Source organism: Haliaeetus albicilla, chromosome 13, assembly GCF_947461875.1.
Source record: "Haliaeetus albicilla chromosome 13, bHalAlb1.1, whole genome shotgun sequence".
NCBI classification, from domain to species: Eukaryota; Metazoa; Chordata; class Aves; order Accipitriformes; family Accipitridae; genus Haliaeetus; species Haliaeetus albicilla.
Window position 1 is genome coordinate 42,237,848 of NC_091495.1, and position 14,710 is coordinate 42,252,557.

General features: G+C 44.7%; 1 protein-coding gene across 3 annotated transcripts in view; it reads right to left on the reverse strand.

Annotated features, from left to right (window-relative positions):
* The window catches only part of SLC23A2 (solute carrier family 23 member 2), a 66,821-nt gene extending 52,585 nt beyond the window's left edge, over positions 1–14,236 (reverse strand). Inside the window, exon 1 of one of the 3 annotated variants that reach the window (XM_069801182.1) lies at positions 13,887–14,236. The gene's annotated coding sequence lies outside the window, so the exon portion shown is untranslated. Of the gene's footprint in view, positions 1–5,145; positions 5,283–13,886 lie in introns of those variants that run through there. The other 2 variants (XM_069801181.1, XM_069801180.1) reach the window with 2 other exon arrangements.
* Positions 14,237–14,710: the final 474 nt, after the last annotated feature.

Here is a 14,710-nt window from a genome sequence, read left to right on the forward strand (position 1 = left end):
ATGCTGCTCAAACAGCTCCTCAAACACAATTACAACTGGACTAATCTGCTCCCATCTGCTCCTAAAAATACAACTATCAGACAGAGCTTGTTTTCTCAGGCATTTTGCTGACGCAAGTACAAGATCAAAACATCACTCATTCAGAGGAGAAAGATTTATTGGTCACCATAATATGCAAGCTAAAATCTAGCTATACTATCATTCTAAGGTCCACATGACACACTCTTACCAACGCACATCAATTTTATTACGTGCTTAGTGACGAAGGTTTTGGGGGAAGAATAAAATAACCTGGCTGCCTGAATGTGGTGAGAAGAAATTCTGGAAATTCCCTTTCGCCTGAATAGGACAAAGTTTATTCTCTCCTGAAGCAGTTTTAAAAAAAAGTAAGACCAGACACTTGGATGGTAACTGCATTCCCCCCGGCCCTCCATAACCAGCACTTTCATCTTCTGGCCTGAGAACTGAGACATAAGGAGATTTAGATCACTGAATTTCTAATTATAAACCCGTTAAAAAGTAGTTTTACAATTACCTCAAGCCCAGCCATTCCTCTGCAAATGACAAAATGGAGTTGTTGGATAGGTCAAAGAGTATTTCAATACATTCCCGCTGCGTAGGCTGGAAACAACCAAAACGTGTGCTTTGGGACTGCCTCGCAACAGCCTGGCAGGAACCTCGGCCACCAATTTGTCCTTCCCGACACCAACCCAGAGTTTTCAAACCCCAATCAGCCCAACTCTACTCTGGCGCCACGGCACAGCCAAGAAAAGAGTCACGGCTCTCTGCAGGCCCAAGGCGAATGATGATTCACTATTTACTAGACTGATGACAACATTCAGTACCAAAAAATAAGTCGTGAAACCTCTGAGAGCACACTGGATTAGAAAACCATGGCAGACGCATAGTGCATCACTAGGCACACTGTATTTCTGATGCCATACACATTTTTATTGCTATGTTTGGCAACAGAATTGGCCAAGATTAATGTTGAGTGCAAGGAATAAAACTAGAGCAGGAGACTTCTTAACTAGAAGCCTAGTTCTCCCTCCTACTTCCTTTCCCCAACAAGTGCCAGCGATGTTTCAACACCCCAATTCCCTTTCCCAGGGAGATAGTTCTACTCCTTTCACGGCCAAATTACCATGGCAAGAAATCCACATTTAGATTCATCTCTAATAGAAGAACATTCAAAAAGCAGACATTTCCTTCCCATAACCTGGAAATGGCCAAATATCATCAGATTTCTTTTCTGCCTTCAAATAAACATTGTCATAAGATGGCTCATAACAACTAGAAATATTTAGCCATAAAGAAAATATGCTCCCCAGTACTGACAGAAGTGTTATGTGCAGTACCATGAAGTTAGCACAATGTCTTAATGCACTTCGCCCCTGGGAATGGCTAGAGAACATGGCAAATAGCTTTCATTTTAAATGATTTATTTTATTCCCACCTTACACTACATCATGATGCATCTCCTTTTACTCATCGTGACTGTCATTATTTTCTTCCTACAGCTTTTAAGTAAAATAAAACACACTGTAACTGCTGTCAGACCATTTCATGATGACCACTAAGGCTTCGTAAATAAGAACACTTCATACAAATAAATTTTTCAAGCAATACATGAAACATCATCTTCAATGGAGGAAAAACTGTTCTGCGAAGCCATCTGCATTTTCTCTTGTAAGGAAAAATGCATAAAGAAGTGTTCAAAAGTAAAATAAATCTATTGAAGAAATGGCCCCACAGAATCTTTTCGGGCTTGAGTTTTCTTCCAATTTTTTTTTTCTTACATGGCTCACACAAAGACACTGACAGGAACAGCTACAGCAGAACAAGATCTTCCAAAAATCACCTTGCATGGGACGCTGGTTTGTAATCTGCTATGAACTGGAATAGCTCCCGAGGGCATGCCAGTTGACTTCCCCCTGTAAACACTAGGATCAGAAGAGGTTAACTGCTGCAGTGCAGATTAGGTCATTAGAGCAGCTTAACAGCCACTTCTGGAGGAATCCATACTGAAGATGGGTGAAGTTTCACCCATTTATTTTCCAACCGTCTCCAATCAACCTAAACAGCACAACAAAGCCACTTCATAGCACAATAAGAAAGTCCATTACACTGAGGAAGTTGACAGATTTGGCTATACCAAGAAGAAAAAAAAAATAGAAACATAGTGACAGAATCAAAGAAAGAAAACTCAACTTGGTTTAATTTAAAAACCTTTGAAATAGTAACTGCATACAAATGCAGCATCTCCTACAGAGTCTTCTAAACAAATGCGGGGAAAATCCACGGTCATAAAAGTTTTCTGTTAGGGGGAAAAAAAAAATCCTCAAACACCGCCATTATCTCAAGCTCCCCCAGAAGAAAAGAGTCTCCAACCAACTAATACCAACAAAGACACGACCTTTTATTTCTCCACTGGAATTCAACTCGAGATTAGCTTCAACTACAAAAGACAGAAATTCTCATATTAGCAGTCTTTAAAAAAAAACCCATACGCATACACCACTCCATACTCCATCCATGCACACACAGTTCTACCCATGGCTCAGGGAGGGGACGGAGCAGGTAAGAATTCTCCAAACAGATCTGGCTTCAACATAAAAGCAAGGCTTTTGTGGGGTAACCCAAAAAAGCTCCCTGACCTCACTGACTGAGCAGCCATCCATACAAGGGTACCAGCACCACCGAGAGGTCACTGCAAGGCTGGGAGTGCGCAGCCAGTGATGGATGGGGGCTGCTTAAATTGGTGCTGTCACCAAAGGAAACATTCATCGACCTGCAGCCCAAATTATCCTACTATTTGAAAAGCTTTTTCTTCCTTCAGATTTGTTTCCGTACTGAAGATGCAGAATGAGCAAGAGGCCTGTACTCAGAGAACCTTATTTCCATCCAGCTCCTTACATCTACTCAATGTGAAAGCCAGGTGCCTTGAGAAAGCGGTTCACCGAATCTAAACCTAGCTAAAAGCAGGGCTTACAGACAAGTGACAGATTAGGGTGGATTTTAAGCCATACAAACTCAGCCTGTTAAGGAACAGCAGGAGCACGACCCACCCTTGAGAATCGCAGTCTTAACTCCTTCCCTTATCCCCAAGGGCTCTGACAAGACATTTTCAACTCCTATTTGCATCTTTACTAGAGCCAAAGGCTTGTTTAAATCCATGATAAAAATCTCAGGGCTTGTTTAACCTCATTGCTAGCCCAAGGTTGAATTTGTTTCAGTGCATCTCCATGTTAACGCTGCTCTAGTTTCAAGCTATCTGGATCATGACTCGAAGCTAGGAGCAGGGTTATAAGAGCTCATCAACTACTAATCCAATTGCTCTACATATCGCAAGGATTATTTTCCAGTTTACTAACCTGAGCTACTTGTTGCAATAATCCTTTATCTATAGTGAAATCACTAGGCAGATCAAGGTGTGCAGCATTAAGTCCAGCTCTGGCAGTGTGCAGCACATCAGTAGCTAATCGCTCCAGTATTTGTTCTGCTTCTCTGCCAGGTTTTACAGCCTGCATCAAACTCCAGCTGCCAGTAAAACCACTACCCAAAACAGCTTTTTTTTTTTTTTTTAAAGCTTAAACTGGGTAATTTAAAGCTCGCTCAAGTATGGCAACACTGCGCTGCAGCGAGGATACACAGACATACTCAGCTCCCTGTGAAAACAGAGCATTTGGTATTTTTATTTCAGGTGGTCAAGTTCAACAGCAACAGGGAGCCCACCGTTTACCTGGCAGTGAACTCACACTAAGAGAGTCAGCTGCATAGAGCAAATGATAAGATGGAAAAATTAACATGCAAGGTCTTTACCTTGTCTTAAATATATCTGGGGATTTCCCTTTCCTGCCAGAATCTTCTACTGGCTCTGCCTGCAGCTCGCTTTCGGGGTCAGCCCCTGCCTGCACTTACCTGGCCAGGTTAAGGGACACGCTGCATGAGACCCCAAACTGCATTAAGTGTTTGTCTTCCTAGTCTACAAAATTACAATGACGACTCCAAAATGAAAGGATAGGAATGAAACTGTACAAGCCTCTGCCTGCATTCCCATCTTTTATGAAAAAAGGCAAAACCTACTAACAACAGAAATGCACGGTGTAGGTAGTTAGTTGTTATCCGTTAAGTAAAGAAACCTAATCGAAGGCTTTCAACAAGCTTTGTTCGGGCATTTTCTGCGCTACCTACATCACTTATTTCTACCCAAAACGTACCTTAAAACAAAAGAAAACCACGCACGATACCGAACGGGGCTCGCAAGCCAAAAGCAGAAAACTGAAATATTTACTGTCTCGATCTGCACTGAAAAAAAGAAAAAATCCAACAAAAAAGCAAGCAAATAAATAAAAAGGAGGAAAATAAAAAACAACCCAACCTCAAAGCGTATCACGAGAACGGGATCAGACAAGAAAGCGAGGCCACCCCTTCAGGACCAGGGGAGAATTAACCTGCATTTCTCCATCCCATTTGCAAGCTTACGGCTCTGCCACCCATTTTGTTGCAGAGTAAAGAAAAAAAGATTAAAAAATACAGGTGATCTCCATGGAACAGAGACAATACCACCCCCACCCCCACGGATAAATCCCCATCCCCGTCTCTGCCTCGCAGGGCAGGTGATCCCGCCGCAGGTGCCCACCTCAGGCATCTCCCCCTCCCGCGGCCGCCCAGGCCGTGCCCCGGGTAGGTGCCCCCTTCCCCTCCACCCAGCACGGGCTGGAGGCGATGCCGAGCCCAAAAAAACCGCCGGCACGGAGAACGTGGAAGGGTTTTAATACGGAAAATAAAAGGGAGAGGGGGGAGAGGTACGGACGGCGCAGGAGGGGCAGGAGCCGCGCTGCCAAGGTGAAAGGCGGCCGGGCAACATGGTGGAGGCTGCCGGGGAGCCCCGACCCACCTCCCCGGAAAGGAGGAAGGGGCGAGCCCCGGCTGTCTGGGGATGGAGGGCGGCTCTCAGGCGCCGGCGGGGGGCCGGGATGGAGGTGACAGCGGGCGGGAGGCGAGAGCAATGACCGCGGCGGGCTGAGGGGAGAGCGCGGCGGGGGAGGCGCCGGCGGGGCTTCTCCGGCAGGGCGGGCGAAAGGCCGCGCCTTGCCCGCGGGAGGAGGAGGAGGAGGAGGAGGAGAAGGAGAACGGGCTCACCTGCCATAGCGGGCTGAAGGCGGCAATGGCGCTGGGGGCTGCGGCTCGGCTCCGCTCCGCTCGGTCGGCAGCGGCGAGTGCGGCGGGGCCGGGGCCGCCCCGGCAGGCAGAGCACGGGGCGGGCCGGGCCCCGCTCCGCCCCCGACAAGATGGCGCCCGCCGCTAACCGCCCGCCCTTCTCCCCTCAGGGCCCGGCCGCCATGGCCGCTTCCGGGGCGGTGGGTGGCCCGAGCGCCGGGCCGGGCCGGGGGGACGAGGAGGGCTCCCGGCCCCTCAGCGGGGATCGACCCCTCGTCTGGGGGCGGGGGTGTCCTTCCCCAGCCCCCAGGAAAATGGCGCTTGCCTGGTGTCACCACAGGCTGCCCTCAGCCCTGGCCCTTTCCGAGGTTTGGTTATTTTATTATTCATTTCTTTTAGGAGAAATCCAGGTTTTACAATAGAAGAGTGAGCCTAGGGGGGCAGAAAAAAAAAAAAAAGAGGAAGGCTAAGGAAGTTGAGCCCCCCAGAAGATGACACCTCCACCACGCGCACGCCCCTCTTGCTAAAAAATCTCACTTTTCTGAGATTCTCACAGCTTTCGGGCTGGTGGGACAGTGCAAATCTGACATGATCCTCCACCAGCGCATGGAGCTGGGTGTTCTCAAACACAGCACAGATATCTGCCACTTTGATACCCCGTACCAAAGATGGGCACCACCTCTGTCAGCAAAGTCTGAAATTCCTAATGGGTTTTGATAACCTTAACTCGCTTTAATTTGGCTTCTGCCGTTTCCAGTACATGCAGTTCTTGGACGTGCCCAGTGCCAGCCGGCTCACAGAACCTTTTGCTGCTCAATGCTTTTCTGGGAAGCCAGGGCTGAGCCCTTGGAACCTCCTCCAGTAATTTCTACCTTTTCTCCCCACAACGAAACCATGCTACAAACATCAGCCTGCTAATTTACAGTAGGTGTCCTTGAGATAATATTGACTGATGCTCAGCCTTCTCCCTCACGAGCCCCCTTCGTTATTTGATTATGGTGCCTCACAGCTGTAAATCGATAGGAAAGCCTGTGCTCCCCAGACCAGTGACACTAATCGTAATCCATTGCACCATTTTACCCAGACCTGCAATTCTTTGTTGATCTTTCAGGTCTTTGCCTTAATAGTTGCTGTTTGCGCAGAGTTTGGCTACCGGGAATGTTTACCCAGTACTTGTTCGCCAGCTGTCCGAGCCCTTCCATCCTGCTGCCCCTAATAAAGAAGGTTTCGTCAGATCCCATTAAAACCCAGGAGCTTAGTTTAAGACCATAGGCCCTATGAGGCCTCTGGAGCATTTGTGCTTCTTACCCTCATGCATAATTTTTTCCACATTCACTGCAATACTCTCCTCGTTAAGCTTCTAAAAGGCTTTCAAATGAACCATATGGAGAACTATATAGGACATGGATAAGTCACAACATACCTATTCTGCTGCTCTAGATTATGAATATTGATCCCTTAGCATTATTCAATACCTGGCCTTATCCCAAACATATAGAGTTAGTGCAGCTTTTAAATGTTAATAGCCTTTGTTTGTTAGGGTAGAGGAGCATGGAGCCGTGATGTAAGGGACATTTTAGTAATGCAAGATTGATTGAGACTGCAGCAGTTCCACTGTTGACAGGAGTTTGTACAGGAAGATGGATCATATGTATTCAGTGATGCAGTCTCCCTACAAGGACTTCCTGTGTTCAGGAATCATTGGCAAAGACACAGCTCTATATTATTTTTTTTTAAGCGGTATAATTTCCTAACCTGCCCTGCCCCAGTGGAAGATGGCAGAGTGAAATACAGGTAATATGGCAAGAGATCTGCAGGTGGGAAGTCCAGATGCGTGCATCAGTCAGATTGAAATTTAACAGATAAAGAGACCTTGGGATTGTGATAATCCCAAGGACAAGCAGGGGAAAGATGATAAAGGTGGATTTAGCGCTCTGAAAATTGAATTTGACATAGCTAGACCCCCTGGAACCACAGGCTCAAACCCAGCAAAGCATTTTTCAGGCCTTTGTTCCTCTTAAACAGATAAATTACCTTCTAGGTGGCCTTCTGTGCTGTAAAGTTTCAGAAAATAACCCAGCATTTCACTCACTCAGGGATCTGAAGCCCATTTTATGCTGTCACACTGTCCTGCTGTAGAAGTAAAAATAATTTTACTGGCATTATTGGCATATATCATTTCTGTTACTAAAATGTAGTGAAGAACCATTAGGTATCTATAAAAACATTCAATCACTTTCCGCCTGAATGATTCACTGGACTATAAAAGAAGTTGGAAGAATCAGAGACACAGGATGTGCATGTGCTGTCCTTCATAGCAACGCTATGAAGAGAAATTAGCAGTCATTAATCATTTAGTGTGCAGACCTGTGAAGTTCTAAAGACGACACATTCCTTTCACTATTTTCTTTTCTATGCTACACCTAATCTAGGAGATTATCTGAGTTCCTCAAAGCTTACTCGGAGATTTACCTGAAGAAGTTAAGGTGTTGCTGGATCTAGGCAATTAGTCACAATAGAAGGCTTATGCCAGTCCTCCCCATTCAACCAGTGTAAAATACCCATCCATCAAAAATATATAGCCTGAATTCCTCCTGTAATTGCCCCAACCAGCCTAAATTTCTGTAACACTGACTTTCTTTAGCTAAGACTACAGTCCTGGAGTCCCAGTTCCTCCCTCTGTTCTTTGTACTCATCAGTCATTATGCTTGCTTTCATGATGCAGGACAAATATTATAGTATTAATGTAATCACAGTAGTAACAGCTAGAGAGTGCATCAGCAAATAGTGCTTTGTGATATTTGCCAGCCTGAATCACTACAACATCTCCACAACAGCATGCAAGTAGGGACTTTATGTTGTGGTAAGGTTGTGCCCATGTGGAGCTAAAAGTCTCCATAAAGAGATAGTGTTGTGGGACAGCTGAGCCTTTAGCCTGGGCCATGTGTCCTTCTCTGCAGCCAGAGAACACAATACCATTGCGATAATCTGAGGCAACCTTTAATGAGTACGTTCCCCAAGCACACCAGCTTTATTTTGTTTGTTTCTTCATGGCTCTGTATAAATAAAATGGTAAGGACAGGCCTACAGAAGGTCAGGGTTTTCTTGAGATGCAGCATGTACATTTTTACTGGCATAAATTTAAACGCTGAAATGTTTTTGGCTGGCATCTCTTCTGTTTACTCAAAATTTCCATTTTAAACCAAAGTGTTGCCTCAACTGGGACATGAATCATTGATCTGAGTACAGGATCTCCAAAAGACCAGATCAAAACTTCACATCCTGTTATATCCAGGGATGATTGTATTGTTTTGGGCCTGGGATCCATAGCTCATTTCCAATTTCTGATCTTGTTTCCTTGGTGTGTTGGGTTTTTTGGGTTTTTTTTGTTTGTTTTTGTTTTGTTTTGGTTTTTTTTTACAACATAAACCAAGAAAATTAAAAAAACCAGTCTGCCTTACATCAGATTAACAATATTTTATGTGAAACCCACAGATGGAGTCCAGGAGTTAAGAACCCAGCACACAAGTATATTGATAAGAGGAATATCTTTTACTGGATTACACAAAATAAAAATTAAACCCTTTGTATTTCAACAGCTGCCTAGGAGGTGAAAGAAAACTCCCCCAGAAAAGGCAAAAAAAGTTTAACAGCTCACCAGGAGTGATGTTTCTGCTTCTTCCTCTGGAATATGAAGTAGTAACTGTAAGGGGCAAAGAATACTGAACTGGGCAGACCCCTGGGTTTCTATTCTATACGGTAAAGAGAGCAAGAGTGAATAACCCTTTTTAAAAAATGCTGTCTACCACCACCTAGTGGAAAACACCACCTCAGGTTCCTTGACCTACATAAATTTGTAATTTATCTTGGGGACAATCATGAGTTGATTGCTGTTCCCCCCCCGCAATGTTATATGGAAATAGAAAGAAATAATTTTTTTGTTAACTCTAAGAACTATTTCTAAAACTGAACAACTTGGTTCCTGGTCTGTCATCTGAGCTAAATCCTCAGTCCTGCAAAATGGAGGTAGGAAGACCCAGGAAGAATTCTATTAAATGTAATTAATGCAAAGTGCTCTTAATAGCAAATAGGGCTTTTGGTTCAAGGATCTCAGACTACTTTGGTCCAAGTACTCAAATTACTGAAGCTTCAGTCAGCGATCCAAGAGGCAGATGTACTGCTGTGCTTGCTATATAGAAAAATAAATAGCAGGGGTTGCAAAGTTACAGTTGCCTGAATTCATGTAATAAATCAATAAGGGAGCAGGAGAAAAAAAATCTGCATAGTTGCAGAACTGTTGGATCCCTGCTGTTTGTATCTTGATAGTTTTACCTCTGGTAGCTTTTAGAGAGAGTAGACCTTCCTTCACCTTTGTATATGCAAAATATTTTGTAAGTGGAGACCAGATTCTGGCAGCCAGCACAGTACAAACAACCCAGAAGAGGTTCCTGTGCTTCTCACTATAGGGTTGCTCATTGGCCACACGGTATTCATCCAAACATTATCAGTGAATATAAGGAAGGAAGAGTAATGAACACTTACAGTAACACTAACTCAACTGGACAGCTCATGCTTTGGATGAGAAGCTAATTTTCTTGATGCTGTTATGTCTGGTACCTTGGGGGCTGTACCAAATAGATGAGATTTAACTTGCTGAGTCAGGAGGAAGGAGGAGATGGGCTTAGTCACCTTGCAGAGTTCATTCCCAGTCCTCTTTTCAAAAGCATAGCCCCTGAAATTAGCCAAGGGAGAGTCCTTACATCTTGGGAAGGGTGGGAACAGGAGGAGGCCAGGAAAAAGGCATGCATTTATCCTCCCTCTTCTCTTTTTCTGCCAGGTTCTAGCTGCGAATACTGCTGAATTGCTGGAGCCTCATCTCCTGACTCCGAGATGTTGTGGCAGCAGAAACGGCACTGCAAGAGCCCATGGCTGACAGCTCCTGACATTTTTGCTTTACCAGTGCACATTCACACTGGCTTTTTGCTTGCAGCTACCCATCAGATGAAGCCTATGTCATTTGGAGAGATGGTCTCCAAGCCTGAGACAAGGTGGGTTTTGCCACCTTACATCAAGTTCATGAGCAGCTGTTGTTCAAAGCTGCAGCAATAAATGGCAGCTTCTGTTAACAGATGTGTATAGGCAGGACCAGAGCAACTTATTTCCCCTTCCAAAAGGGTGTGGACATGGTGCACAAAATTAAGTCCATTAGAAGAATTTTGTAGCACAGAATAAGACAGGTTTTCTTAAGCCACCTTCACTGCAAGTTCAAATGAAAATCCTTTCCTTTGCAAGGAACAGGCAGCAGCACCCTTGTGGTTGCTTACTCATCTCAGCAGAGAAGTGATAGAGAAAATCCTCAGTTTAAACTTTCATTGCTTGAACCCACTTGCAAGCCATTCTGAAAGAACATCCACAATCTGTCCAGAGAGGAAGGATGGTCTTGGATGTTGTCATTCCTTTTATCCGCTATCTCCTCATGACTCATTTAATTCCTCCTGTAAGCATATAGTAACAAAACCACACAGTGATGTCGGGAATGATAGCAAAGCGATTGCTGTAGAATCAACCTCCTCTAGCAAGTGGCAAAAGACAAAATAAATGAGCATGGTGCTGAAGCATGAGTTAAGGATCCAAATAGGCAGCACCACAACAAGCCCTCTACAAAGCTGCTTCTGAAACTGAACTGTCCAAATCACACTGGGTAGATGCCGGGAATCATCACTCACACATGGCTAGAAGAAAGAACTCGCTGAGACAGGAGGGAGAACTGGGCCCAAACTGAAGCTCAACAGGCAACTTGAGAGCTGGAAACTGTCTGTGGCAGTACTTTTCAGTTCCTTCTTTCCCTGACAGCTGAACTAACACTTGTCACAGGAGTGCAAACCAGGCAATTATAGCAAGCATGGATGCCACAGGGCTGGACAGGCTCTCTATTTATAGTTCTCTACCCACAGAGCTTTCCCACTGTGCCGCTGCACACAGGTTAAGGTACAGTCCATGCCTTGAAGGGCTCACCGTCTAAATAAAAATAGGAAGAGGAAGGACTAGCAGCCCCTTTTATAATGAGAGCCAAGACTCTGAGATAAAAGGATAAAAAGGAAATGCACAGCAGGGCCTGGAACAATGAACTCCAACTTCTCCCCTACAAATTGCCCTTTATTTTGTTAACTCCTTCCCTGCCTAAAGTGCCACCTCTCCACTACTCATAATCAGTGCCAAAGAGTCCTATACAGTGTCACTGAAGTGTTCTTGCAGGCTCTGGCCCACCTTGCCACCATTAAGTAATTTTCCCTACCTACAGCAGAGGTGCAAGAAGGGATGTCATCCTGCCCTTAACTCTCTCCTGAGACCTGGGCGCATGCCCCATTGACAGGGTGGGAAGCATCGGACCAGGACAGCACCCTAGTGCGCTGACCCTGCTAAAGGGATGATAAACTCCCAGGAGTGCAGCAGGCTGCCAGCTTCATGCATTCACTGTCTCAGCCAACTGCAGATGCAAGTCAAAGATAGTCTCCTTTGTTTCATGGGGAGGATTAAAACACGAGCCGTTTGTAAGTTGAACTTTGAAGTGTCATCTTAGCAATTTGAAATGCGGTCACCCAACAAAAAGAAATCTTTACAAATACATTTTTTGTATGTGAAGTTGGAGACCACCCACTGGCCTATTTTTAGGCATACATTTGAACTGGCCATGTTACAGTCCTGCCTCTGTTCTCATGCAATAAAAGGCAGAGAGGATTCACTTGACCTGCAGTATCAAATACAGAGAAAATAAGACATTTGTCTGGAAAAGAACCACCCAAAATAGCAGTGAAGAAGTCATGCTGCGACATGAACTGTTAGTGTTCAGAGACAAGAAAAATGAGTATTATAGGAGCTGGTAGACTTTTTCTCATGACATATTAATGAGAACAACTGCTAGAAAATTATATGGTGATGCTAATTAGTATTTGTAGCTTTAAGGACCTGAGATCTTTCCCTTTAGCCCTAAATACACCACATGTGTAAGAGGAAGAAATAATCCTTGCTGAGATGAGTTCTCAGCTTTCTTCAAGGATTCTTTCTAGATCTGCCAGACATTTCCTTTGCTAAACACAGCTTTTAGCTCAGAAACTAATGCTCTTGCGTGAGCAAACCCTCCCCTGGCAGCTGGGTTTTGGTCGATTGCTTTGACCACTTGCGTTAAACATGATGCAACGTGGTATGACAAATGCAAGCAAACATCAGGATGGAGCGCAATGGAAATGCTGCATCCTATCTGACAGTTCAGCAGGAGGGAGAGGAATTATTTGCCCTGGTAACAACACGTGGAAAAGCACAGAGGCAGGGGGTAGGATGCATTTGCAAATACTCATGTTCCCTACACTTTTTACAGCCCCTCAATAGGCTTTGCAATATCCTAAAGTAGACAATTATTACTATATTAATTTTCTGTCTTTCCCCTCCTTCAAGAGGCTGGGGAAAGAACCCAGAATACCTGACTGCAGATGTATTAACTTCCCACTACCACATCAGCAAGACCATATGTACCACGCATTTCCCACTGACAAGGAAAGAAAGGTTAAAACCTTGCACGACAGGTTAACAGCATGATTTACAGCAACAGCTTAAATAAATGGTTGCAGGCACGAAAGACTAACAGGCAGCTAATCCTTTAAAGACTTAAGAGCAGCTACTACTTCAGTCCAAGTAAATATTTCAAAATAAAATTAATTAGTGGTGACTAGTGGATTTTTTTTCTCTGTTTGAACAGCACAGGCTGAAATGGTGATTCCTCCACAGAACTTAGACTTTCAGTGCCAAAACTGCTATTTCACAGGAGCAGAAAGAATCCTCTCAAAGAAGATTCGTTGCAATTTTGTTCCTTACTGTAATTGCAGCAGAAGTAGGAAAGCTCTATATGAATCTCATAGATCTCTTACTGTCAGAGAGGCAAGCTCCAAGTGCAGCCTTTTCGCTGCTCCAGAAATGGAGGACAGCATCATGGCTCAGTATCCAACAGAAATACAGTGTAGAGGAAAGAAATGTTCGCTTCCCGATTCTTATCATTAGTAAGCTCTATCCATGCAGGCCACAAAAAAGACCTCCTAATAATTGCCTTGCTTCTAATTAAAAGAAGTTTCTTAACACCTTCCTAGACACAGGTGAAAGCACAGAAGGAAAGGCCTCAAGGTAGCAAGTACCTAACCAGCACAAACCAAAGTCTGCCTGAGCCTGGAGAAGCAAAACAGTCAAAGAAATCATCTGTAAACAATAATTTCTAATCCACAATTAAGCTTTTTTCCCAATATTTTTTTTTTACTTGACCCTTGGCTCCATCTCAGAACAAAGCTAGTTCTCTTGGGAAGGAGGAATCTGTCATGGCCCACTGAATTGTCTGGACTATTTTTAGTTAAATCCAGCATTCCTAAAACCTCAAGCTGATTGTGTATCAAGGAAGGAGCAAGGAAACCCTGTGAACTTGCACATCCACATTTCACACAAGGAGCACAGAACGCAGCATGCCAGTTGCCTTGCAGCATGAAAGCACAGCTAGGCTGAACACAGAGCTCTAGGAAAAAGTCAGAGAACATCTCTTTTCACCAGGTGGAGAAGTGTCATGGCAGAAGGCAGAAAACAAAGGCAGGATTGCTGACTTCCCTGAGCTGGAAGAGGCAAACTGAAGGTCTCTGCTAGCACTTGGGAGGCCAGAGAAATCCAAGGGCCAGGCAATTTTCACTTACCCACTAACCTGATGAGCTGCAGCTCCAGACTACAGCAATGAGGAGAGTGCCAAGTGGAAAGGCAGGATCAGCCAAGGAGTCCCAGAGGTGCTTGGCAGGTAGAGATCTTGCTGGGAAGAGCAAGACAGACACCTCAATGGAAGGGCCAGGAGAAAGCTTAAGGAGAAGCAGAAGATGTGAAGGGCAGTTGTATGAATGGGCTGATGCTTGGGACTTTTAAGGACTGGGCTTGAGGGGGAGGAGTATGGAGAGAGCATGGAGAAGCTCGTTTAGACCACAGCATAAGTGGAGCATAGCACAAATCTGATTAGAAGGGACAGAACTGTTGTGCCGAGTCATTTCTTCCTGCCCTGCAGGGTTTTTACGTCATCTTTTATGCCAAGCAAAATCCATATTGCTGTAAGAGTAGCAGTATAGCACTGAGCCCCTCAGTGGCAAACGTTGCTGAATTTGGCTAATTGCAATTGACAGAAAGAAAGCAAACCACAACCACAGAGACTGGTCTAAGTGTTCCTGCACAATGGGTACCAGAAAAGCACTGGTGATGCTGTTGCAGATTGTGCTGTTTATTCAAACAAAGCATGTTTTATGGCTATATTTATAGCACAGGGGTCATAGCCAGCGTGCTCCAAGTGAGTCATTACATTCTCTCTCCCCCAACTCCCCAGATGTTTCACACAACTTCTACTAAAATATTTTCAGGACTAAGATCAGTAACCTGCTGGCCAGCCCAGCCTCCTTACAACCACCACGCGCTGCAGACAGTCAAACAGTACAACATCCAGCCAGGCCTCAAGGATGAGGTTATCAAAAGAGTAAGAGGA